The sequence below is a fragment of the Acinonyx jubatus genome, chromosome D2 (assembly GCF_027475565.1).
Source record: "Acinonyx jubatus isolate Ajub_Pintada_27869175 chromosome D2, VMU_Ajub_asm_v1.0, whole genome shotgun sequence".
NCBI classification, from domain to species: domain Eukaryota; kingdom Metazoa; phylum Chordata; class Mammalia; order Carnivora; family Felidae; genus Acinonyx; species Acinonyx jubatus.
Genome location: NC_069393.1, coordinates 34,114,962 through 34,142,227, shown reverse-complemented (window position 1 = coordinate 34,142,227; position 27,266 = coordinate 34,114,962). Strand labels below are relative to the sequence as shown.

The 27,266-nt window shown below is 43.6% G+C and overlaps 1 protein-coding gene across 6 annotated transcripts in view; it reads right to left on the bottom strand.

Annotated features, from left to right (window-relative positions):
- The window catches only part of KAT6B (lysine acetyltransferase 6B), a 205,176-nt gene extending 178,217 nt beyond the window's left edge, over window positions 1–26,959 (bottom strand). Inside the window, exons 1-2 of one of the 6 annotated variants that reach the window (XR_008292406.1) lie at window positions 14,280–14,661; window positions 3,584–3,653 (exon numbers count right to left, since the gene is read on the bottom strand). The gene's annotated coding sequence lies outside the window, so the exon portion shown is untranslated. Of the gene's footprint in view, window positions 1–3,583; window positions 3,654–14,279; window positions 14,662–15,386; window positions 15,535–15,700; window positions 15,737–26,938 lie in introns of those variants that run through there. The other 5 variants (XM_053207886.1, XM_053207885.1, XM_027062323.2 and 2 more) reach the window with 5 other exon arrangements.
- Window positions 26,960–27,266: the final 307 nt, after the last annotated feature.

Sequence of the window (27,266 nt, the reverse complement as noted above, 5' to 3'; positions counted from 1 at the left end):
CCCACAGAAGTAATGACAGGCAAGTGTTATGTAACAAAGCCACAGTGACTATATTTCCTAACCAGAAATTGGGTCACGGTCTGAGAAGGAAATTTTTTTTAGGACTCTCACTTGTTATTTATTATGAAGTCATTATGGGGCACTGAAAAGATAACACCTACGTACTTATTTAATGGATTAACCTTTATTGAAATTAATAACATTACATGAGTAGCTCAAGATATATGTCTATTCTAAACATAAAACCAACCTCAAAGAGTAAGTCTACAACACAAAAAATCTGATGAAAGTATAGCTGACTCGAACAATATGAGGGATTGGGGCATCAACCCCCACATAGTCAAAAATCTACCTATAACTTCTGACTCCCCAACAACGTAACTACTAATAGCCTACTGTTAACTGGAAGCCTTTCCAATAACATAAACGGTTGATTAACACATTTTGTAAGTTATATTTATTACATACTGTATTTTTAAAATAAAGTTAGCTAGAGAAAAGAAAATGTTATTAAGAAAATCATAAGGATGAGAGGGGTGCTTGGCTCAGTCAGTTAAGTGTCTGACTCTTGATTTCACCTCAGGTCATGATCTCACAGTTTGTGGGATTGAGCCCCATGTCAGGCTCTGTGCTGACAGCATTGAACCTACTTGGGATTCTCTCTCTGCTCCTCTCCTGTTGGCATGCATGCTTGTTCAAAATAAATATTTAAAAAAAAAAAATCTTCAACTTAAAAAAGGCAATAATCCAATAATCCTGATTTTTCTATTTCAGCTAGATATTTCCCAAGCCACACATAAGAAAATTTCTCATCTAGCCACTTCTATGGAATCATATCCTCCCATCCCTTTGCAAAGGGTCTGTGACACTCTCTAACCCACAGGTTGGAAAACTGAAACTAATATGGTAACATAACCCTTCACCTTTTTTTTTTAATTTTTTGTTTTTAATGTTTATTTATTTTTGAGACAGAGAGAGACAGACCATGAGCAGGGAAGGGGCAGAGAGAGAAGGAGACACAGAATCTGAAGCAGGCTCCAGGCTCTGGGCTGTCAGCACAGAGCCCGACGCAGGGCTCGAGCTTGTCAACTGCGAGATCATGACCTGAGCCGAAGTCAGACGCTCAACCGACTGAGCCACCCAGGCACCCCTTTAACCCTTCACCTTTTAAATAATATACCATTCTAGGTATCTTAATACCTGGCTCAAAACAAGGAAGGTTCATGCAAATCTGATTCCAGGTAGTATTGCTCTCTGAGAGCCTCTGGCGTACAACAAAACCACCTTATATCGCCAATCTATAATATTGGGTACACTTGCAAAGAACACCAGAAGAAAGTGCCCTCGCCTGGGAGATAGATCAGATCTGGGTTCTAATCTTGCCTTCCACTAGTAATATACACATCTTAACTCTTTTTAGAGTTTAAAGTTGACAGAGTATGCACACACCTAACTTGTCATTTAATCTGCAAGTCAATTCTGTGGGTAAGCTAAGGTTCAGGAAAAGACAGAACTCAAGGTTACAGTCAATAGTAAAACTTAAGGCTCAAATGCCATTATTCTAAAATCGAAGTCCAGTGCTATCTTCACCTGAGCCACAACTGTCTGTTCCAGCTAGATCTGCCTCTGCAATCGGACTAATGGTATGAATACCAGCTCTACCAACATCTAGTGGAGAAACCCTGAATGAGTGTCAGTCACCTTACCTGCAGGGTAATAATATGTCCCTCACAGGAGTATTAAGAGAATTAAGTGAATATGATATCTAATATACAATATACAGTAGCTATCATCACTTCCATTAATAGAATATCTACATGCTTTGAAACATGTCTCATAAAATACAAAATTAAATTTATCTCTGGTTATTTATTTAATGTATCTAAAAGGGAAAATAAGTGTCTTTCCTCAAAACTTTAGCCAGATATGGGGTGCCTGGGTGGCTCAGTCAGTTAAGCGTCCGACTTCAGCTCAGGTCATGATTCTCATGGCTTGTGGGTTTGAGCCCACGTCGGGCTCTGTGCTGACAGCTCAGAGCCTGGAGCTGGCTTCAGATTCTATGTTTCTCTCTCTCTGCCCCTCCCCCACTTGCAACGTCTCTCTCACTCTCAAAAATAAACTTTAAAAAAATAAAAAAAAAAACACAAAACTTTAGCCAGATATAATGAAAAACATAACATTTCCTCTGCTGCTGAAAAACTGGGCCACTGAACCGTACTTGCTCAGTCAGCTTGAAAGAGGCAGTTTAAAAAGGATTTTCCTCTTTGCAATCAGTAAACTGTAGGTTCACTCCATTTTTTCAGATTCAGAAATGTGTGGCTAAAGGGACTGTACAGGTCATCCCATCTAATCCCTAGTTATCCAGTAAAAGATCCCTTGTTCAATAACCTCAACAGATGGGCCATCAAGTCTCAAAATACTTCCAGTGATGGAGAATTTGTCGCTTTTTGAGGGAGTTCTCTCCACTGTTGGAGAGCTCTAACTGTAATAATATATTTCTTGTCTACAAAAGCCAAAATTTGTCCTCCCCTAACTTCTACCCTCTAGTCCTGGCTTCCATAGAACAATCTCAAGAAACTCTTATTAATTCTAAATATGACAAGCCTTCAAATATTTGAAAATAAGAACTGTTTAAAAAAATCACTAAAAGTCAACTCCATTCTACCTATTTTATTTAGACCACTCATATCCACCCTTAACACTTCCTACCACATGGTTTCCAAGCACCTCCTTCTTTTGGTTGGCTCACTAGTTTGGCTAACGTTCATCCTAAAATCTGGCAGTCCGGGCATTATCCAAGTATAAATGGAACTCAAGGTTACATGAACTTTCTTAACAGCCTTGCCACACAATTGACTCATGCTAAGCAAGCAGTCCAACAAAAAATCCCAGATCTTCTTTCAAAAATGCTGTCAAGCTGACTCCTTCCATTCCCTTCCTTGTGCAAATATAAATGCCGGGATTTAAAATTTATTACAGTTCAAGTTCATTTTGTTGGTTTGGGTCTATCTTCCAACTTGTTAGATCATTTTGGATCCTGGTTCTGTCATCTATGTCATCTGCAAATCTAATAAACGCTCCCCTTGTGTCATTATATAAATCATTGAAAAAATGTTAGACTTGGAATACGGTGTGTTTAGGAGTGAAATCACTGGCTTTCATTGTGCAACTACTTTCAAGATGGAACATGGAATCATTCTGTGTTAGTAAGTTTAGAATAGGACACGTCTTTCCAAAGTAAAATGGTTTGGGGCAAAATTTCATTAGAAGACATTTCACTATGTCCAAGTAATTATTTAGGATAAATCAACTAATTTAATTTGATTGCACAAAATACAACTGCAGGAAGCAGAAGAAGAGGTCACAGAAAAGTATCCAACAGTGCTCTCAGGCACTCTGGTTACACAGGTAAATGAACACACATTAAAACAAAAACTAATAAACATGCATAATATACCTTCATGACAAGCTAATACCACAATCTTTACATACAATCAAAAGAATTGTTCATATCCATTATCAACACATTTCAATAAGACTGACATTTTATATCTTAAAAATATAATAAAATAAGGGAAAATACCAGAATTGGAACTCCAAATGTTTTAACAGTCCATGACAAAAAAGAAGATTGTCCAGATCTTCAAGCAAATCTGCCAAAGGAAAAAAAAGTAAATGTTAATTTGGGCATAAGGACATCCCTCAAATTCAGGAACCATCTATGGATCTTCACAACTATCCAATACAAACAACTACTATGAGTTTATTAGCACTTTACTTTTGGTGTTGTATTAACTCTTTCCTACCACTAAAGGGTTTTTAAGAACATGGAATTCAGAACAGGAAATGGAAGCCCCAAAGCAGTGCTTAAAGAAATAAATTTTGAGGTGGCTCAGTTGGTTAGGCAACCGACCTCGACTCAGGTCATGATCTTGCAGTTTGTGAGTTCAAGCCCCACGTCAGGCTCTGTGCTGACAGCTCAGAGCCTGGAGCTACTTCAGATTCTGTGTCTCCCCCTCTCTCTACCCCTCCCCTGCTCACGCTCTATGTCTGTCTCTCAATAATAAATAAACGTTAGAAAAAAAAAAGAAATTTTGGGGGTGCCTGGGTGGCTCAGTTGGTTAAATGTCCAACTCTTGATTTTGGCTCAGGTCGTGATCTCCAGGTTAGTGAGATCAAGCCCTGTGCGGTGCTTTGCACTGACAGCACAGAGCCTGCTTGGGATTCTGTCTCTGCTCTCCTCTGCTTGCATGTGCACATTCTCTCTCTCTCTCAAAATAAACAAACTTAAAAAAAAAAATTGGGGGGTGCCTGGGTGGCTCAGTCAGTTAAGTGTCCAACTCTGATTTTTGCTCAGGTCATGATCTCAGAATTGTGAAATCAAGCCCTGCATAGGGCTCTGTGCTCAGCAGAGCCTGCTTAAATTCTCTCTCCTCTCTCTGCCCCTCCCCTGCTCATTTACATGCGCGCACGCGCGCACACACTCTCTCTCTCTCTCTCTCTCTCTCTCTCTCTCAAAAAAAAAAAAGAAAGAAATTTTGTTCTTCTTTAAGATAACCAGATCTGTCCTCCAGACTGTGATAGGGTCTAAGCAAGAATCTCATCATGAGGAAAAAAAAATTGGTATTACTCAAATAGCCAGGCAGGTATAACATTTTGTCTGGGAAAAAAAGTCAATTATTGTTTGAAGCTCAGTATTAACTTTCCCAGGAAACTTTCACTATTTCACCCAGAGGTCACCTGGCATCAATGTACTGACTGGATAATCAAGATATGGCCAATAATTGTACCTAAGAGAAGGATGTACCAGCTTTCACAATACTAAATATATATTAACACAGATCACACTTTAGGACAACAGTGGACAACAGTGATCATGTTCACTTCAAAGGCAAAAAATAAATTTAAAGCAATACCGTGAATAATTTCATTTTTATCTTATACAAAACAACCAAGCAACCTTACATCCTCCTTCTCCCCTCCCCCAACTAGACACACACCACACTCTTCAATTTAATCTTAAAATTAGCTCTCATCTGACACCAACCAACAGAGTTAATTAGGCAGAAGCAGATGTAACTCAGCAGCTCTATGCTACAAGCGGAATCTGTGTTAAAGCATACACACACACACAGCTAGGAGAGGAAAAGAATCAGTAGTCTCTTATCTGTAGCCAACTGTCAACTAAACACATCCACTTTGTATATTATCCACAACAAATTTTTTAATCTTAGGCAAGTTTGTTTCTGACATCCCAATGGCCACACTGTAAATTGGTATACACTAAGAGAATAGATTGAAAACTAATTTTAGTCTAAGCAGTATCTAACTAGAAAGACAAATCTATAGCAAAAGAAAAAAAAGCATAATTCATTCAAAAGTCAAACAGAAATACTTTTTTCCCCAATTTGCAATTATCCACACCACTTCTCTTTTTCAGAGCACCAAGATTTGTTTCACATGTAGATAGGACATTCTATCACAAGAACAACCCTAAAAAATCATTATTCTCTTTTCATTTTTTTCTATAAAATGAAAGTTGGACTAAAAGGCTACCAAAAAGGGAGTGAATTATTCCAAATTAATTCTGAGGACTCACGCTACATCAAATTAAATTATTCTATTTTCTAAGGGCTTCAATCACTTTATTTTTAACTAGAAAATAATATCAGTAAATTATATGGTTGTATGGATGTGTTTACATCATTCATTACAAACTATTCTAAACAGATCTAGAGAAATGCTTAGTCCAACATGAGCTTTTGGCTTCATTAGTATCATATAAATATCAACACTATTCAGAAATATTCATGTCAGCATAAGAAGAGTCAAAATACCCTGGATCATAAATATTATGTGAAACCTCCTCACAGCTTTCAATAAAGCTGTGTGTTGTTTCAAAATCAATGTCATAATACTTGAGTCATGAGATTACAGATGAGCCAAAAACAGTGCTTAAAGTAAAGATTAACAATAGAGTTTACTCTTTTGTCATCCTGGGTCTTACTTGCTAAGTTATTTTTAGCTCTCTCACTTTTATACGCTCCTGGATTTTTTCATAGCCTGTTATGTAACTGAGTGAGGACCCACAAATCTTAACAGTATCTTCTGAAACAGAACATACACTGCTTAAAGAGACCTTAATTTTTTTCTTCTATAACCATCCAGCACAGACCATTGGCACAGTTGCTCAAAACAGTGTCCTCAGTTAACAAATATCTGCTGTCTGACAACATCGAACAGCATCCATATGGTGATATTTGTTAGAAAAGAAGCCAGACACAAAAAGTCATATAGTATAATTCCATTTATATGGAACATCCAGAATAGGTAAACCCATACATAGAACATAGATTGGTAGGGCCCCGGGAGTGAAGGAATGAGGAGAAATTGCTTAACGGGTAAGGGATTTTATTTTAGATTGATAAAAATATTTTGGAACGAGACAAAGGTGGTGGTCACACAACACTGTGAATGTACTAAGTGTCACTGAATTGTTCAATTTCTTTCTTTTAAAAGAGAGAGAAAGCGCGGGAGAAAGAATCCCAAGTTGGATATGGGACTGGATCTCATGACTTGAGTCAAAATCAAGAGTAGGAGGCTTAACCAACTAAGCCACCCAGGTGCCAATGAATTGTTTGCTTTAAACGGTTACATTTGTATTATGTAAATTTCACCTCAATATATCACTTAAAAAAAAGAAAGCACTAAACTATAATGCTAACCATTTTCTAACACCTACTGTGGAACAGGCACTTTACACAGATTATCAGTAAACATTAAAACAACCCTGCAAAGGGGCGCCTGGGTGGCGCAGTCGGTTAAGCGTCCGACTTCAGCCAGGTCACGATCTCGCGGTCCGTGAGTTCGAGCCCCGCGTCGGGGTCTGGGCTGATGGCTCAGAGCCTGGAGCCTGTTTCCGATTCTGTGTCTCCCTCTCTCTCTGTCCTTCCCCCGTTCATGCTCTGTCTCTCTCTGTCCCAAAAATAATAAATAAACGTTGGAAAAAAACAAAAACAACCCAAACAACCCTGTAAGGTAGCATTGTTGCCCCATTTTGCAAAAGGAAAACTGAGACATGACTTGGTCAAGACTTCAGACCACTAAGTCATGAAGTATTTTAATTCAAATGTTAAAATCTAAACTCTTTCCTGTCTCTCCACTGGCTTTCAAACTAGACTCCTTGGATCTCTTGTGAGTAAGTGTCTTGGATATCACCTGCAGGTACCCCTGTGGCTTAAACACTAAGGCCACATAACTCCTTGCACCCAACTAAGCAGCTCTACTTTAACTGTCCCATTTATAATGGGTCTTTCCATAAGATTTGCTTCACTGAAAGGGTTCCTCTGATTACAAAAGGGAAAAAGTCTGGAAACAACTGTAACTTTACCTTGCTGAGTGAGTAAAACACCCCTTGGATGGATGGGACATAAACTGGACCTTGAAAGACCAGGCGGAACTTGGATAACCGCCCAGTTTCTTCACCCAAATGAAGTAAAAATTCAAATCCTTCATGGTCCAGTAAAAATGAACACCTTCTCAGAAGCCCTACATGTCTTTGTCTAACAGGAAGCTTTTAGCTATCTTAGTATTTTAGCATTCATTTTCTACTTTGTACTGTGCTCATTTATGTGTTTACCTCCTCTCCCTTACCAGAATTGGGAAATTCTTAAGAACAGGATTCGTGTTTGGGGCGTCTGGGTGGCTCAGTCAGTTAAGCATCTGACTTTGGCTCAGGTCATGATCTCAAGGTTTGTGAGTTCAAGTTCCGCATCAGATTCTCTGTCCTCCCTTCTCTGCCTCTCTCTCTCTCCCTCTCTGTCTCTCTGTCTCTGTCTCTCCCCCAAATAAATAAACATTAAAAAAAAAAATAGGATTCATGTTTGATTTCACCTTTGTATGCCCCTAGATTTCCCAGGACCACAACTTGAACATAAGAGGGGTTCAGTGCCTATTTGTTAAAGGAATGCATCAGTGAATGAATGAAGGGAATCTAGCAGAAGGCACAGGAGCTAAGAATGAACTGCCTAATAAAAGGGACGCTGAGCCCATATGCATGCCTAGAGCCAGTATGTGTTGAAGAGAAGTAAGAAATAAAGCTGGATGTAACAAAAGTCAGGCTGAGGTGTGTGAACATGACATATGAAGTAACAGGAAGCTAACGCAGGAGTAGTGACACAGTACGGCATAGTGAAGTGCACCCACACATGCACAAATTTGTTGAATGTTTGAATCACTCTGGCAATAATATCCATCCAGTATAGACTGGAGTGAAGGATGACTGAACAAACAAAAGCAACCAGTATTTCATCTCTCCCAACAACAATCTTGTTCAACTTAAGAGTCTAACTCAGCAGCAAGCCCAGAGTAGGCACTCAATAACTGTTAATTGAAATGAATATTAAATTCCCCCCCTTTTTTTTTTGGAATAATACTAAATTCTTTCTCACTACTCATTAACATAGAGAGTTTCCAATTCACAAGCTAATAATGTTTTCCAAGGATTTCTAAGAGGCTAAATCACCATGAAAATTATCATTTCAACTAATACATATTATATTAATTGGAAGTTTAATTTTTCATGTCATGCTCTCCTAGTTGACAATATCCTTGTTATGTCATTAAACTATAATTGTGTATATCTGCTTCAACAAACAATAACTGAACCATCAATAAACTATTATGGCTTCCATAATCCCTAGCAAAGATTAGTTTCAGCATCATCATCACAAATTAGTAGAGACATGCCCCAAATCTCCTGGTGAAGCCCAAGAATTAGGCTTGCATAGTCATTCCTACATTTAAGCGCTCAATAGTTTCAGTCTCTAAACTTTAATCACACTGTTAGGAACCTCACAGGAAATTTGATCCCTTGTAAAACAGAGGATTTTAGAGACAAGATGAAAAGTCATTTGAAGTCATCAGGCCTTTGGAGCCAGGGTACACTGATTAGTAATGATGATATTATAACTAAGCACTCTCATTTAAGAAATAATCAACTAAATTTAGAAGGTCTTTTTTTGGCATTTAAAAATTCCTATTCAATCCTGGATTTCTTCCTAATTGTAAATTAGCTTTAACCAGGTTTTAATGACAAAGACTGAGAATAATGTATTGGGGAAAAAAACTCTGAATTTTTAAAAGATTATTTTGAAAATACAGATCATTGGAGAATACTGCATTAACTTTATTACAAATGTCTTCAAACAGGATATCCTGTACAGCCTGAAAACAAATTAGGGTTCCCCCTTGAGAACCTCAAGAAAATTAAAGATCTGTTTTTAAAAATGAACCCATATACATACAGACATTTGCATACAATTTCAAGGGTTTACAGGACCTCTATCACCTATCCCAGGACCCCTTAAGGTCCACTGACTACTCTAGCTTTATTTACTTTCTAAAAATTTGTTTTAACATTTATTTATTTTTGAGAGAGAGAGCGCGTGCGTGCACGAGCATGGGCAGGGGAGGGGCAGAGAGAGAGAGGGAGAGAGAGAATCGAAAACAGGCTCTGCGCTGTTAGTGCAAAGCCCAACATGGGGCTCAAACCCACAAACCAGGAGATCATGACCTGAGCTGAAGTCGGACATTCAACCAACTGAGCCACCCAGGTGCCCCTAACTTTACTTACTTTAATATACACAGAGAGGCCAATAATTTTATTGAGTTTCACAGTAACTACATGTGCTTTAATTGGGACATGTTACATTATAGGTAAGAAAGTTACTCTCCTTGATTTTGGATATTATCAAATAGGCATCTGAAATCTTATTCAACAAGAAGGTATGCTGGGATGGGACACACCTAGAGAGTTCAGGGATCAAGTCCCCACTTTGCCAGCTACCTAAACTGTGGGATATCGGACACGTCAATCAATCTAAGTCTCCGTTTTCTCCTCCATGAAAAAGATTATACATCTCTGTTTTGCATAACTGTTAAGAGGAATAGTTGAGATAACAAATATGAAAGAACCAAGGATGGTGGCAGACATATAGCAGGAACACAATAAAATGCAAGCTCATAAAAGGAAAAAGGGCAATACAAGTCAGCTGGAGACCTGTGAAATCTAATCTAGCTGAATTTCTGTCTATATGACCATTTTCTCCTAAGAGACAGGGGAAGCCAGCACAAGTAAAAATTCAAGACAGAGCAGAAGAAAGTGGGCAAACCAAAAATAGATTTGTAATGGCAAGGATGGGGTCAAGAACAGTGTATTTTACTCATAATCATAGATCTTTTAAGGTCAATCAAGATTTTAGAAAATAATACAAGAATATCTTCTTGACCTAAGGGTGGGAAAAGAGTCTTAAAACAGGACACAAAAAGCACTAACCATAAAGAAAACACCAATAAATTTGACTCCATTAAAATGAAGAACTTCTGTTCATTAAAAGACACCATAAAGAGAGTGAAAAGGCAAACCACAATATGGAAGTAGACGTTTGCAACATACATATGCAAAGGATCGGTATCTAGAGTAAATAAAGAACTTTGAAATACCAGTAAAAGACACAAGGTCCAGTTTAAAAAATAAATAAATACGGGGCAGAACTGAACAGGAATTTTACAAACAAGGAAATCCAAGTAGCCAATAAATATATGAAAAAGCCACTCAACCTGATTACTAACCAGTCAAATGCAATTCAGATTGGCTAATTTGAAAAGCTATGAATCGGAGTTCTGGAGAGGACAAGAAGCAATGGGAATTCTCACATACCATAGGAAGGACTGTGGTCTGGTACACCACTTTGTAAAACAGTCTGGTACCTAGTCAAGTTGAAGACAAGCATACCTCATGACTGGAGTGATCATACAACTCATCATCCAGACACTTTTGTGAATTAAAGGGGTTATACACTGTGACAACAGGCATAAGCTAGGATAAATGGTCACCCTGTCTATGTACAGCAATTCCATTCCCAGGTGTACACCTTAGAGAAACATATGCACACGTGTACCCACATGACAGTACAAGAACACTCATAGCAGCTTTGTACACAATTTCCCCAAAGTGGAAAAAACTCAAATACCCAGCAACAGAATGGATGATTAAAAAAAAAAAAAAAAATTGTGCAAGACTGTGAGTCCACTCTGACGCCAGTCCACCTCACGCCAGTCAGAGTGGCTAAAATGAACAAGTCAGGAGACTATAGATGCTGGCAAGGATGTGGAGAAACGGGAACCCTCTTGCACTGTTGGTGGGAATGCAAACTGGTGCAGCCGCTCTGGAAAACAGTATGGAGGTTCCTCAAAAAATTAAAAATAGAACTACCCTATGACCCAGCAATAGCATTGCTAGGAATTTACCCAAGGGATACAGGAGTGCTAATGCATAGGGGCCCATGTACCCCAATGTTTATAGCAGCACTTTCAACAATAGCCAAATTATGGAAAGAGCCTAAAGTCCATCAACTGATGAACAGATAAAGAAAATGTGGTTTATATATACAATGGAATACTACTTGACAATGAGAAAGAATGAAATCTTGCCATTTGCAACAATGTGGATGGAACTGGAGGGTATTATGCTAAGTGAAATAAGTCAGTCAGAGAAAGACAGATACCATATTGTTTTCACTCATATGTGGATCTTGAGAAACTTAACATAAGACCATGGGGGAGGGGGAGGGGGAAAAAGTTACAGAGAGGGAGGGAGGCAAACCATAAGAGACTCTTAAATACTGAGAACAAACAGAGGGTTGATGGGAGGCGGGGGAGAGGGGAAAGTGGGTGATGGGCATTGAGAAGGGCACTTGTTGGAATGAGCACTGGGTGTCATATGGAAACCAATTTGACAATAAACTACATTTTTAAAAAAAACTCAAATATCCAGCAACAGTAGAATGGATGATTAAAAAAAAAAAAAAAAAATTGTGCAAGATTGTGAGTCCTACAAAAAGGTGCTGTAAGGTGCGTTGGAAATGCAGATTCAAGCATTATAAGAGAAGAAAAACATCCCTTCATCACACTTCTCCCATCCACGCATCATTACCATTCTGCAAACAAAGACTGATCACTATAGCTCACACATCCCCACTTTCATAAAACAATTTCCTTCCTGCTCACTTTATACAAATACAAGCAAGTATACGCATGTGGAAAACTGAAGGTATTTTGAGGAAAACGATCAAAGAGACTGAAAAGTCACCTGTTAAGAACCCTGGCATTTAATAAAGCCAGACCAGTTGGTTAAGGATTCTTCTAACTGGTATGTAAAAACCCATGAAGTTTTTCGAAGTCCATTAAAATTACTTATTAAAATTCCTCAACTACCTTCCAACACTCACCATATTTTACTTTTCATTCACATTATGCCTTACATCTGACAGTTTCCATCTTATCTTCACAAAAAGTACATGAGATAAACATCTGGCATAACGGCAATGACATAACACCCACTTTACTCAGAGGCCTGAGTGTAGCTCGTAGGCAAAACTTCAACTGACCATGTCATCAGCACCGACCAGTCATTCCCCTAAGTTCCTCCTTTAACGTTACAACCTTCCTTTATCTTCCCTTTTTTTTTTTTTAAATCATCATTTCAGCTCCCCAACCTTCAGCCCTAAGTAGAAGTTCTCAGGTAAAAATCTTATCGCTTACTGAAATATGCAATATTTTCCTATCCTTCTTAAAAACATAAAAAGATTGCCCCAATTCATTTTGATACATGTGTGAAGAATTTATGTAAAAATGGGAGTGTGTTATTTCAGGGCTATCCCAGAAAATCTAGGGTACACAAGTAAGACAGGAAGAATGTACTTTACTCACATTTATACCAAAATAATAATGATAACTTTTTTGGAGCACCACAAAACTAACATTATCCTAGCATAATTAATTCCCATTTGCTACTTTCACCTCCTGTCCATATTCCGAAGAGTCTTTCTATACTCTTTACTTTGAATTTCTTAGTACCTCCACCCCAAACATACTTGGTACTTGGTTCACTGGTTCTCATTACCTATTTTCCACATCTTTCATTCTTTATCACTATTCTCTCACAACTTCTGTGCAATACTCTCTCTATCACATCCTAACACCTTCTCCCAATTGCAGAGCTTAAACACCTTCATGGAGCACAGGAAACCACTTGCAATCTAGTCCCTCTGCCTTTGCCCCTTGTCTCCCACAACTAATTTCCTGCACTCTGCCCATACTCTTGCCATACCAAGTACTTTAGTACTTGTACATTCAAAAGACACAATGTCTTTCCCAAGGTAGTACTAAGGTGTCCCCCTGAAATAGACACCCTGCCCTACCTCAAGACTCCAGCTCAAGTTTCACCCAAGAAATTCAGCCTGTCAACAACCTGGTCTCCCAAACTAACACCTTTCTTTGCCCTATCCCCAATCCTGGTTTAGTCCACCAAATCACATTCACCTAGATCCACTGCCCAGCCCCACCCATTTTTTTTCACACCTGCCGCCTTTTCTCAACCCCCTGAATCCCCCCATCTTCCTAAGATCTACTACAGATATATTATGCAAGTTCTGCTCTGCTGTCTTATCGTTCAAGACTCTCACAAGCATATCCATACCATTCTTCCATGTTTTTTAATGCTTCATAGACCCCAAACCTCCTTTACAATTCCAATATGCCAATATACCCAGATACCTGCTTCACTACAGCGACTGTACTTGCTCCTCACTTTTCCCCAATACTTCCCCCAATCCAATATCTACTCTTTACTGCTCTCTCAACTCCACTCCACATCCACCACACCCAAACCTATTCTTACTGTCCTCAGAGAACTGCAATCCCATCCTTTTGCATCATTTCACCTGCCCTCACATAGCCCTCGGTCCCCCTTCCACATCTCCAATGTTGCACCACTCCCTACTCTCACTTTACACCTGCTTGCACACCTCCAGTTTCTCCTCCCACCCGCCACCCCCTCACCAGTCTTGCCCAGACACTCACTGCCCCCCCCCCCCCACCATTCCTACCAGGTCACTCCCACTCAGAAAACCCCTCCAAACCCTCGCCTTCCGACCACCCGAGCCCCGCCCCCACCCAGATATGACCCCGCCCCCTCCAACCTCGAGCCCCGCCCATTGCCCTGGAGGCCCCGCTGAGGGGCGGGGCCTGTCCCTCCTCCCTTTTCCCCCCGCCCCCTACCGTCACGCTCAGGGGCAGCCTGACCCCGAGCGGCCCCGCGGTGACCCTCGCGCAGAGGCCTGTGGGAGGGGCGTCACAAGCTCCCGATCTCCCCCACCTTCCACCCCCCCTCCCGCCCAGTCTCCTCCCCCTGGGAATGCGCGGGGTGGGTGACAGACCTGGCCGCGCGCCACCGTCACCGCGCCTGCCGGGGGCGCTGCCGCTGCCTGAGAAAGAAGCCGCGGCTGCCGCCTGGAGGAGGTGCCGTCGCCTCCGCCACCGTTGCCTCCGCCGCCAGGGGTAGGAGCTAAGCCGCCGCCATTTTGTGTCCCCCTGTTGTTGTCGTTGACATGAATCCGACATGACACTGATTACAGCCCAATGGAGTCTCATTAAACCCGAGCCGCGGCCCCGCCCCGGCGCTGCTCCATTGGAGGAGACCACAGACACTTATGGCCACCCGTTGGCCTGCGGGTCTGTCCGTCACCCACACACTAACCACCCTGCAGCCCATTGGGGCAGGTTCCTGCCGGTCATCTCGCCTCCGCATAGACACACCCCTCGACCCATCATCCCCCCCCTCCGGAACCACCCCGGGGGTGGGTCCACTGCCAGTACCAATCAACAGACTGCTGGGCCCGCCTCTTCTGGGCACCTATTGGTCTAGCCCTTTTTCTCTCTCCCAGACACCGCGCCACCTCTACTTCCACCTACCCACCCCCTCAACCTCTAGAAATGGATTGGGTCTACTGGCAGAAGAGGCGTTTGGCCTTATTGGCTGCATACAACGCCAATCAGAGGGCCTTTTCCCTCTCCCCTCCCCCACTCAACCCCAAATCCCCTAGCCCGCAGCTAAAGTTTGTGTGAGAGCTGATCGCTGGCGGCGGCCGCAGGATTTAGGGGTGGGAGCGGGCGGGCGCGCGCGGGCGGGCACGCGAAGTTAAAATTCGAGGTTCTCAGTCACCAGCTCCCGTGGAGGAGCGCGCGGACGGGCGCGCCGCCCGGAGCGTTCCATCCCGCCCCCTCCTCCACCCTCTCCCGTCCCGTCCCGGGCGACTACTCGCCCGCCCCCTGGCTCGCATCCTTACCCCCCACACACCCCTACCCTGCAAGCCCAAGGCCGGGTGCAGGCAGAGCGATGTCGCTGCAGCCTACTCGCCATCCCATGCCGAGGGGGAGCAAGCCCCTACCCGCCGGGCGTGCACCCCCCGGCTCCACACTAGCCCGTGTCTGCAAGCACGTGCACCGTTCGCCGCTGCCTCCAGCCACCCCGGTCCCCGGCTAACCTCGCCTGCAGCCCGGCCAATCGCTTGCTGCCCTTTGTTGCTGCAGCCCGGGTCTCCCCGCTGCCTTCCTCAGCCTCCGCCTCGTCCTTTGCCAGCCGCCCGGGTCCGCAGCGCCGCGCTCCCCCCGCCCGGGACCCACCGCCGCCGCCTCCTTCTCCTCCTCCGCCTCCTCCTCCTCGGCTCCGGGCTGCAGCGCACAGAGCCCGAGGCAGCGCCGCCCAGCCCCGCTCCCCCCGCGCCGCCAGCTAGCCCGCCCGGCCCGGCCGGGGGCGCAGCCTGGACCCCGCCCGCCCCAGTCCCCGCCCCGGGGGTACCTGCCTCCGCCCTGGGGGGCTCCGCTCGCCGCCCTCGGGGGAGGGCGGGGATGCCGGTGTCCGCGGGAGGATGGGGAAGCCTGGGCCGTTTGGGGCGGGGAGTGTGCCCGCCAGGGCTGGGACTGAGAGGTGCGGTCCTCGCCAACGCGTCCCCCCTCCCGCTGCTGTGGGCCCCAAACTTCGTCCTCCGCCCGGGCGTTACACCCTCGGGTGATCGCGGCAGTTTTGGGGTGGGAGATGCCTCGGGAGCTGTGTCTACCCTGATCAGGAGGAAGAGGGAGCAGTGACATTCAGCGACCGCGGACAGGGCACGGCGGCAGCATCCTTGGGTGGGAGTGGGGATGTCAGACGTGGGCTGGAGGGGGAAACTGCCCCCTCAAGATGCCCTCTCCCAGCCTGAGATGAGCTGTAGAGCTTAGCTGCGTTTTGAGTGCTTTCTTAGGCGGTGCAGAGGGATGGCAGAGGTGCTGGGGGCGGGGGGGAGTCGGGGAAAGACCGCTGGGGGGCCCTTCCCCCTCTAGCCAGCGTTCGAACGAAGGCTGATGGCTAAGTTCGGTTTTCCAGGCTTCCCCTGGGCCCCCCGAGTTCCTGAGGCCCACACGAGGGAGGCCGGGGCTCCTCTGGCCGCCCAGGCGAGGCCACTCTCACGCTGCCCTCGTGCCTCCCAGCGCCCTCCAGACTGAAAAGACCGTCCCTCGCTATTCCTGAGGATGGATGGGATGCTGGCAGGGGCGACTTCGGAAAATAAGAAAAGTAGCCTCGAGAAATGGCTCTTACAGAGTTTGAGTATGAAGTTTCCCTTCTGAGGCGCCATTTCTTCCGGAGGGGGAGAACTTTGGCTTTGTAAAAGAACCAAGTTTCAGGCTTGATGGCCTGGGTGGAAAACCACCTGTTGACTGAAGTCTGTCCCTGGAGTCAGGCAGATCTTGGGCTCTGGCAGATCAGGGTGAGGCAGGGTGCCAGGGAGAGGCCCCGGGCCTCCTGCCCTGGTTGACTCCCAACATCCTCATGCCACTGACACCGTAGCAGCATCTCCAACTTCCCATTCAAAACCACTGTGCAAACTACGTAGGTACTTTGTTAGAGCAACTTATCTCAGACAAAACAAGCAGCACAACCCTGTCATCAAATGCAGAGCACAATACACACTTCACTTTTTAAAGATGCTTGCACCTCTGGGGTGTGAGCTGCCCCTACTTACATGCTTCTTGACAACAAGGTGAGAAAGGAGCTAAGACAAAGGGCACCGAGTTGGATGAAAGAATAGAAAAAGGGAGAGGGGAACAGAAGAGTTGTAATACTACACTCAAAACTGTCACCAGTTCCATTATAAATCCCTTTTATAGGTGTTTTATTACTTGGTTGTTAGTTTTTAAAACACAAACCTCTTTAGATTAAATCTTGGCATTTGCAGGCTCAGCTCAGGGAAACAAAACACAGGGAAAGTTCCCCATCCACCACTGGCTTGGCTACTTTTGAGCTACATTACTGATAAAACAAACAAACAGCGTGTTGGGTTTCCTCAGCCTTTATCTCTTATTTAGTATCTTCAGTAGCTGGCTCAAGGTGAATTTTTTACAAGCCATTAGTTCATAATTCAGCCTAGTTCATTTAGGTATTTCAAAGAGTAGGACATTTATAAGGTGTGCTCTTTTTATAATGCAGGTGCTGGGGTTTTTATTCTCCATGAAGTTACTAAGTAAACTTAAGAATCCTGGCAGACAAGTTAGCCTTTATGTTCTTTTTTTTCCCCCTATGGTCTGCCCAGATGCACATTATTTTGTAACTTAGATTTGAGTCCCCCAGACTGCATTTTATCTCAAGCAATAAAAATAAACCATGTCTTAATTGAAAACAAGTTTCAAGACACCAAATCTGTACACTCAAACTGAAGTTCGCTAAAGAAGCAACCAAAGACACTAAAAGCCAAAAAGTCCACATTTAAGATGTCTTCAGCCAATGAATTGTGGGAGATTTATGAGCATCTAACACTTGCTATCACTAATGAGTTAGCCACATGGATTTCCAGTGCATCAAGAAGAGACACCTTTAGAGAGAAATGGGCCTTATTTGCCTAAAACTTGTACTCCTGTAACCCCAGGAGCTGGCAAACACAGAAGAAACATCTTTAGCCAACATCTTGATGTGTTTTTTGAGATTCTTTTCTTAACAAACATAGTTCTCTAACGGGCATGGCAAGGAAAGGGAATGTGTTGCTTTCCCCTTGATACTTCCCTCTAAAGTTACTTGTCCTTTGAGAAATCCTGGCTCTTCAGTTAAGTGGGACTGGAAAGGATAACAGAAACACAGCCAGAGATACTTAATGCTTACTCCTAAACCTGTCTCTTATCTGTGGTATCTCAAGTCCTCTGCTGAGCTGAACAGCTCAATTAAGAAGTTAACCTAGAAATAACTTGAACTGAAAACCAAGCATCCTGCAAAATTCGCAAGCTGACTGTGCTGGGCGATTATGAATCCAGGGGCTCATTTAACCACTCCTCCCTCCCCCAAAACAGCTGCCAGTGGCCACCTCAGGCCAGAATTACTGACAACTACATTTATACTGCTCAGTGTGGTTCACAGATCACTGGCACCAAAATGATCTGGGAATGAGTGCTTAAAACACAGTTTCCTTGGCCTACCCAGAGATTCTGATTCAGTAGGTGTCAAGTGGGGCTCCCAGCTCTACATTTTTAGCCCATGACTTGACTTCAAGCTTATGATCACTGAATTGGAGAACCACTGGCTAGGCTGAATCCTCTTCTTCCCCAGCTGAAAAGGAATGTTTATTCCGTGAATGTCTTAACCAGGTTAAGTATATCTCTAGTACTGGGATGATTCCATGGTTTGGCCTATTTGTCCTTGAGTCCTAAGTAAGGGTAGAAAAAGAATGCAGAAGAGCTTCAGGAGCTGAAGGAAACCTGGAGGGTTTGATCTATTGGGTTTGTTTACTAGCTCTGAGGCAAGTCAGACAAACAGCCTGATAAGAGGTATCACATCTACAGACGTACTAACAAGTCCTTCTAAAGGAAATTAGGTAAGCAAGCAGCAAACAGGGAACCCGAACAGATTTGTCCAGACTTCAGTACATGGTGAATTCTACTTACTTCAGTAAGTCACTTAAAAAGCATTGGTCTGCATCCTACTTCCCACTGCCACATGGAATCCTCTCTCATCATTGACCAGAAACTGTCCCCACAAGGTCACAATGTCTAATTATATCAGTCAAGGGCAGAGGGGGTTGGGGATGATAGGTCACATCATCAGTTTTAAATAGGCTAACAAATTCAATCTACAGTTTTGTGTATGAATAGCCTAAATACTGATGTTCTGTATCTATACCCCATTTGTGCATCCTTTAAAAGCCTTTAATGTCTTTAAAATGCATTCTGGATTGGGTCTAAACTCTTTAATCTACCTCTAAGGCTTGTACATCTGCACACAACCTATCACTCATCTCTAGCTTCTCCCAGCCCAACACACTCCTCCATACACAGCACACACTGTTCCCTCTACAGCCATACCCACCCTCCCTACTTTACCCGATGGAAACCTTGAAGAAGGATTACTCCCAATCCCTCCTTGGCTACTGCCTCTTCTATGAAGTTTTCCTGGTCTTTGCAGGTAGCCCATAGGACTTTGAGCATACCCTTTACTCCAGCCCTGGCATTTGTTAAGTACACTGTTATTATTTGTTGAACTACGGAATAAATAAAAGTGCTTATCACACTCTCCTGTCACATTTTGCCTTCCTGTTTTCCTCATTAGCTTTTCTACTTCATAGACCAGCTTGATCATTTGTGTAACTGCCCTGTACCTGACAATAAACGGTACTTAATAAAGAAACACCATCCATACATACCTGTGGTTCCCAGGACTGGGTGTACATTAGAATCACCTGAGGAATTTTTCAACCAGCCTAGCGCTTAACCACCTTAAGCAGCCTTAACCACCTGAGGCTGCTTAAATAAATATCCCTGGGGGTGTGGCCCATTCATGGGGGGGGGGGGGTGTCTTCTTCGTATGTGTTGTTTTTGTTGCATTAGGCTCCACGCCCAACATAGAGCTTGAACTCATGACTCCAGGCTCCACACCCAACATGGGGCTTGAACTCATGACTTGGAGATTAAGAGTCACCTGCTCTACTGAGTCAGCCAAGCACCCCTCAGGTTTTTTTTAAGTACCCTGTGCCATCAGAGTAAAAAACCATTGATTTATACAAACCAGCAGGATGCCTCAGCATCAAGTGAGAAATTCTGAAGAAATGAGGATGGTAAAAGATATCAAAATTAGCTAAATGTTGCTAATTTTAGCGAGGACAGAGTTCTCAGGGATCTTTTTTTGTTGAGACTCAAAGGTGTGGTGGCCTTTTTTTACTAATCATAAGAGAGTCTTAATAAGGATTCAGTTTTTAGCATCAGGCTATCCCAAAGAAAATTCGAACTACCCAACTGTTAATTTAATGATCTCCATTTGTTTCAATTTTGAAATTTGGGGGAAACTGGCAACTCTGTCAGTTCTTGACATTAAGAATCTCAGCAGGTTCTTGAGATTAAGCCCTGCATCAGCTTCTTCACTGAGTGCAGAGCCTGCTTACTTGCAGTTCTCTTTCCTTCTCTCTTCCCCCACCCTCTCTAAATAAATAAATAAACGTTAAAAATTTTTTTTCCGCTAAGGAAACTAGAGTAGTAAAAAGTAACTTACTAGAACATACTAGAATGTTGAGACTATCAGATGGTAGGCATGTATCATAATAATTCCATGTCTAGAAAAATTCCAATTTTCAATGGAATTACAAAGAGCCTAACATAGTCTTTCCAGCAGTCAACCTCCCCTCATTCCAGTTAACAAACATAAAACACCCCAAAAAAGGCTAAGGAGATCAGTCTGGTGAGCCATTTTACCAGCTTGATGCCCTTCCTGGTATTAGTAACAAACTGCTTGTGGGAGAACATGATTGAGCTTGATCATAACAAACTTAGCCATAAACTCCTTAAAGGTTGGGATTGGGTTTGGTTCACCTTTATATTCCCCAACTAGCCTTGAACAGGGTGGTAATAAATGATACTGAGTAAAATAGAGGTTAAGAATCTGTTATCTGGGGCTCCTGGGTGGCTCAGTCAGTTAAGCATCAGACTTCGGCCCCTCGTTGGGCTCTCTGCTATCAGCAGCAGAGCCTACTTTGGAAACTGTCCCCTTCTCTCTCTGTCTCTTCCCCACTCATCCTGTCTCTCTCTCTCAAAAATAAATAAACATTGGGATGCCTGAGTGGCTCAGTTGGTTAAGTGTCCAACTTCAGCTCAGGTCATGATCTCAAGGTCCGTCAGTCCCACATCGGGCTCTGTGGCTGACAGCTCAGAGCCTGGAGCCTACTCCAGATTCTGTGTCTCCCTCTCTCTCTGCCCCTTCCCACTCACACTCTGTCTCTACCTCTGAAAAATGAATAAACCTTAAAAAATTAAATAAATAAACATTAATAAAAAAATAATCTGTTATCTATCTGCTTATCTAAAGCCTGTCTTCTAAAATTCATAAATTGGGCTATAAACTTCATAAGCTTAAAGATTTCTTATACAGTGTTTTACACATCATGGGCATTCATTAAATATATGAAGTTTGGATAGATACATTTCCTAACCACTGTGAAACAGTACTTTCTGTTACCAAATCTAAACCACTTTTTCTAAGTTTATGTATGTTTGTTGAGGAATATCTTTGGACATTTTAACATTTTAGCATTTGACCAATGGGTGTGTTTTATTTATCACATACTACATTTGCTAATTTTTTTTTTGCTACTGTATATATACATACATACGTAGATTGAAACCAGTTCCTTCTAATTTTCTAAGATCAAGAGTTCCATACTTTGAGGCACTCCTCTCTATTCCCACAAAAGTTTTAACTGCCCCCTTCTAGAGTTTGTGGCCTATTAATCCGCTTTATGTGCCTCACTTCAGTGGCTGATGTCACTTGACACGTATCTATTGGCTGGGACTGAGTTCTTGTTTTCTTTCAATTGTAATGCCACACACTGAGTGATAACCTTTAGTAAACAGTCCATAACGGCTCCTGATTTTGTTTCCTGAATCATAGCAAATGACCTGAAGTAACTCCATGTTCAGTTGATTTGTAGTTTGTAGTATCTCAGTCTCTGGCAGAGAGATTAATGTTCACCAGCTATTCCCTGTGCTCCCCTACATTTCACAGCCTTCCTTTCAATTAGGTTAGAACCATGTGGCTAGTTTCGGCCAATGGATAATGAGCAGAAGTGGTATGCATTTCTTCTGGGTCAAGAAAGTTAAGAATCAGGGTGTTAATTCTCCATCTCCCTCTTTCCCTTCCGAAGCATCTGAGAAGTCATGTGTCCCAGATAAGGAGCTACAAGTTGACAGAGCCACTATTAGCCTGGACCCTTGAGTGACTGAATGGAGCAGATTCTCCCCAATCTTCTTCCTACCCACGCCACTTGCTTTGACATGTAATAGGAGAAACAAATTTTGTTGTGTGAAGCCAAAGAGATGTTGAAGTTTGTCTACCACAGCAGGTAGTAGGGTTGCATAACCTAAATTAATATATTCGTAAAACACAATACTTTACAAATACCTTTCTTACATACATCTCAGTGACTGTGCCATCAAGGTAAAAACACTTCCCTTCCCACTAATTATCCTTTCCTCCAAACACCCCAGCTGACTGCCCACCAGCCATGGTTGTGACAGAAACACCAGATATATCAAGTTATGTTGGAACCTCCCTGTAGTAAGTTAGCAAAACTATTGATGAGACCAAAAGAATTAAAAAGTGGATTTGTTTCTCCATCTGAATAAAAGCTGAAAAAGCCTGAAGCAGTGATGTCATTCTCAGGCTAGAATCTACTGCTTTGCCCTAACAGGGGAGAAAAACAAGTCAGAATAACCTTAGCTCTTCAGTGTGACTTTGTTGGCTTCCAAATAATTAACTTTCTTACCAGTGTTTAAGTTGAGATTTTGGAAATACGGACATTCCTTGGGAATACAGCTGCTTCTTAAGAGTAAGAAATTCTGCCCCCCCAAATGAATAAAACATTAAAAAAGTTATTAAAAGGGGGACCTGGGTGGCTCAATCGGTTGAGTGTCTGACTTCGGCCCAGGTCATGATCCTGCGCTTTGTGGGTTCGAGTCCCACATTGGGCTCTGAGCTGACAGCTCAGAATCTGGAGCCTGCTTCAGATTCTGTGCCTCCCTCTCTCTCTGCCCCTCCCCCACTCTGTCTCTCTATCTCCCAAAAATAAATAAAACATTAAGAGAAAGAAATTCTGTCCCAATCCATTCAGTACCCTTTTTGTAGCCCTTCAACCTAGTCTTGGAGCTCTAAAAAATGACAAATGACCTAGGAGCTGATTTGCAATGTGGCTAGAAGCACATGCTATTCCTGTTAATTAAAGGAGTAAGGGGGCTCATGTTGGTTGTTGGGTTGTATAATTCTGTGGTTCCACGCGAAACCTCCAAGGATAAACAGTGTGGGAACTTAGGATGTTCAAGTGGACTGACAGAGCATGTTTGCTGAACATGGTTTTAGGGTGCTCAGTGTAACTATATTATTAATAATAGCTAGCACTTGGGCAGTACTTAGAGCACTGATTTCCCTGAATTGGCTCATTTCATCATCACAAAATTCCTTTTCAAATACTATTAACTTCTATTTTACAAACAAAGAAACTGTGGCTCCCCAGGTGTTGTGTCAGCAGTTGGCAAGAGATCAGAATTCCCACCTGGCTCAACCTTACACTCAGCCTGGCCCCCTGAGGCCACTGCCCCATGAGGGTGCTTGGGGCTGTTCAGGATCCGGGGAAGTACTGAGCAACCTGCCCTCCTCATACTGTCCAGGGGGCGCCTGTGGACCAGGAGCAACCCTGAGAACCCACGCCCTCTCCCAGTCACCTAGGCCCGAGGCCCTTGGCCAGACCGGCCAGACCTCCAGGCACGACGGAGGGAGGACAGGGAGAGCAATATGATCTCAGGCAGAAGGAAGGAACCCTGGCACTGGATGGAAAAGAGAAAGGGGAGGCGCTGCTGGCAGCTGCAGAGAAAAGAACTGTCCAAGGCCAAGCCTTGAAGAAGCCTGAGGCCCAACCACTTCCAGGCTGTAAGGACACCGTACTAACCACTTTTTGGTTTGGAAAAGTCTCTCACTTAATTCCTACAAGAATCATTTTACAGAGACAGATGGAAGGGGGGAAGACACCAAGGCTTCCCCCAGGCAGCGGCGAGAGCCGGGTGCCCGCCGTGCCCTCCCCCGCCAGCCCTCACCAGCCCCCGCCACCGGGCGATGCTCTGAGCCTTTGTCATTCCGCATCCCACGGTGCCAGCTAAGTCACTCAGCTGTCACAATTCGGCCTGGAACTGCAGGATACGAAATAACTCCAGCGAGACCTCCCCGGGGCGGGGGTGGGGGCCGGAAGGCCGAGCCTTTTCGGCGTGCAAAGGAGCACCAGCTGCATCCCGCAAGTTGCTAAATTAGCTGGGCTGTTGTCTTGCTTTTAATTTTTGTGTGAATTCAAGAATAGGTCGCGGCTGTCTTGGCAGTTTGTGAATGAGACCCTTTCGGAAAGAATTCACCTTGCTGAAGGGCCGCTGTCAGGCGCACAAAACTCACAGTGAGAAGCGGGCTTTGAAAGAAGCCTCCTGCTAGCCCTCCCCACTTCTGGTGTCTTGGCCTCACTTCCCCGCGGGCCTGCCTCCCGGAAACCCGTACCTCCAGGCCACCGTCTCCCCTGCCTCCCTGAGCACAGCACCTGCTCCCTTCCTGGCGCAAAGAGTGAGCCAGAGCCTGAGTCCGGGCCTGGCGTGGCCTCTGCACCCTCCACAGTCCTGGAACCCTCAGGCAGCCTTCCTTCTCCTGGCCGGTCATGACCCTAGTGGCTGGGGAAATCAGGCAGAAGGTTCTGGAAACTGACAGGTTGGCTCCTGGAAGAGCTTACTCTGCGCTGAAAATGTGCGTCTGTTTCCGGGCGCTCCAGCCAGCGGGTCGTGAAGCCATCACCAGCCTGACATCAACAATCAGAAAGAAAGGCCGTTCCAGGGATGATGGCCCCAGACCACCATCATCTGTTGCTTTAGCAGAAAGCAATACATAGATGGTACATCCTAGTGTTGGGTTTATTTAAACACCACACCCAAGTCCTTGCTGCCACCTGTCTCAATCTGAATGTGCCCGATTTCTCCCACAGTGGCCGCACGCCTCCTGGACTTAAATCTCCAGAGCCAGAACCCATCTGGTTGCCTTCCCTGCTGCTTTTGCCCATTTGAGCAGGTGTCTTAACTGAGACTAGATAAGAATTTACATGTTACATTTTTTTAAGTTTATTTATTTATTTTGAGAGACAGAACTAGCACGGGAGGAGCAGAGAGAGACCGAATGCCGAGAAGGCCCTACACTGTCAGCGCAGAGCTGGACCCTGGGCTCAAACTCACAAACTGTGAAACCATTAGCTCAGCTGAAAGCAAGAGTTGAGTCACCCAGGTGCCCCACTGACATGTTACATTTGTAATAGAGTTTTATATATTTAAAAATATATATAGCCAACTGTGTACACTTAACAAAAGAGAAAAAGCACAAATAGCTAATAAATATATGAAAAATGTTCAGATTCACTAGTTATCGAAGACCTGTGAGACGATATTTTTTTCCTTCCAAAATAGCAAAATGAAAATATGGAATCCCTAACACTGGCCCAAGTGTGACAAAATTTAGCACTCAGTTGGGAGTGATAGTTGGGAGCTGGTGTGAGACTTCCGGAAAGTAATTTGACACTGTTTATCGAGAGCCTTAAAAATACTCCACTCAGAGGAGTGGGCTCTAAGTCAGGGGCTTGGGAGTCAAGCAAGATATGAGTTCTCACCACCCACCCTTACTGCTGTGTGCTCTAGGACAAGTCACTTTGCCTCTTTTAAATCCCTTTCCTCAAATATGAGGAAAGTGGGGCTGCTCCTTCCTACCTCACAGGGCTGTCGTCAGGACGAAGAGAAAAAATAAAGGCTGTTTAACAAATAGTGATGGTTGCTGCAATGGTTGTTATAAATTCTCTTTAGCCCAGTAATCTGGACTGTCCCAAGGAAATAATATGAGATGTAAGAAAGATTCATGCACAAAAGATGTCTATCTAGCATTGCTTATAATCATAAGATCATGGAAACCAACCATGTACCCAGCATTAGGGGAAAAGTTAAGAAAATTATGGTACAGCTACCTGGTTTTATATATAAACTGTGTTGATAGCATATGATATGCACTGTTCTGTATCTTGCTTTTTTTTCACTTAATAGTATGACATTTTGCAAGTTTTAAGCGTGTCTGCAGGGTAAGTGTCTAGCATTGGAATTGTTGGGTCAAAGGATGTACATTGCAAATTTCGAAAGCTATGGCCAACTTGCCCCACAGGGAGGGGGCTCCAATGCACACTCTCGCTGTTTCCCCAGCTCTCCACAACAATATTATCAACCTTTTATTCTTGGTTAAGGTGAAAGTGGCATCCTATTGAAATTTCAATTTGCATTTCTCTTATTATGAGTGAAGTTGAACACCTTTTCATATGTTTAAGAGCCATTTGTATTTCTTTTTCACTGAATTGTTGGCTCAAGTACCATTGGCCTCAGTTTCTATCGGGTAGTGGGTCTTATTTATTTATTCATTTTGCATTGTTTTACCACTTTGGCTGACACTTAAACAAATGTGGTTTTCCTCCAGTTTAAAAATCACTTATTTAAAAACTTTTTTTGGCGGTTTTGCCATTCACCTTGTTTTAAAAAAATGCACATTGTCTAGGTTCTAAACAATTGCTTTTTCTGTGCTGTAACACTCTCGACTGACCGCACCCACTGACTTCTCGTTCTCTCGGAGCTCCTTCAGGGCAGGGACCATAACTACCATCTAGTTCACCCTGTGAAGCCCCAGTGGGCACCCACAAGATACTTGTTCAGTGACAGTAGTCCCACTTTGAGTTAAGTGCCAAGAACTTGTGGTCTTGCAGGTAAATTTACATAGTACACAAAGAAAACATTCTCAATTTTTATCAACTTCTGCCACTGCCATGAAATAATCACGTGACAAAATTGTGACCAAAATGTAGCGAATTTTCACAGAATTATCCCAGCCTCAGAGAGTCAGCAGCCTCAACATTCAAGGACACATGAGTTGACAAATCTACCCCCAGCCTCCCACCCACCTCACCCCCAGCTCAGCCCCTTGTAGACTCACTGTGCTCTGGGTCCCCACGGAGCAGGCTGACAGGCACACTCCCACCCACAGAGCCTGGGTGAGCTTCAGAAGACCTTCTTCAACTTGTCTTCTCAGAGGCCTGGGAGAAAAAGGAAAGTCCCTTTCTAAAACAACTGAGAACAGGGTGGCTCAGATTGTGTCATGCAAATGATTAACCCTAATCTATGGAGATTTTGGAGCATTCCTGGCCCCACCAGGAAGAACTAAGAAAATTCAAACTTAAAAAAAGGAAGAGGAAGAGAGTACAGAACAATTTTCAGGCTTTAGCAGAGGTGGGCCAGGCTAGGTATTGCTGCCAAGGTCTCAT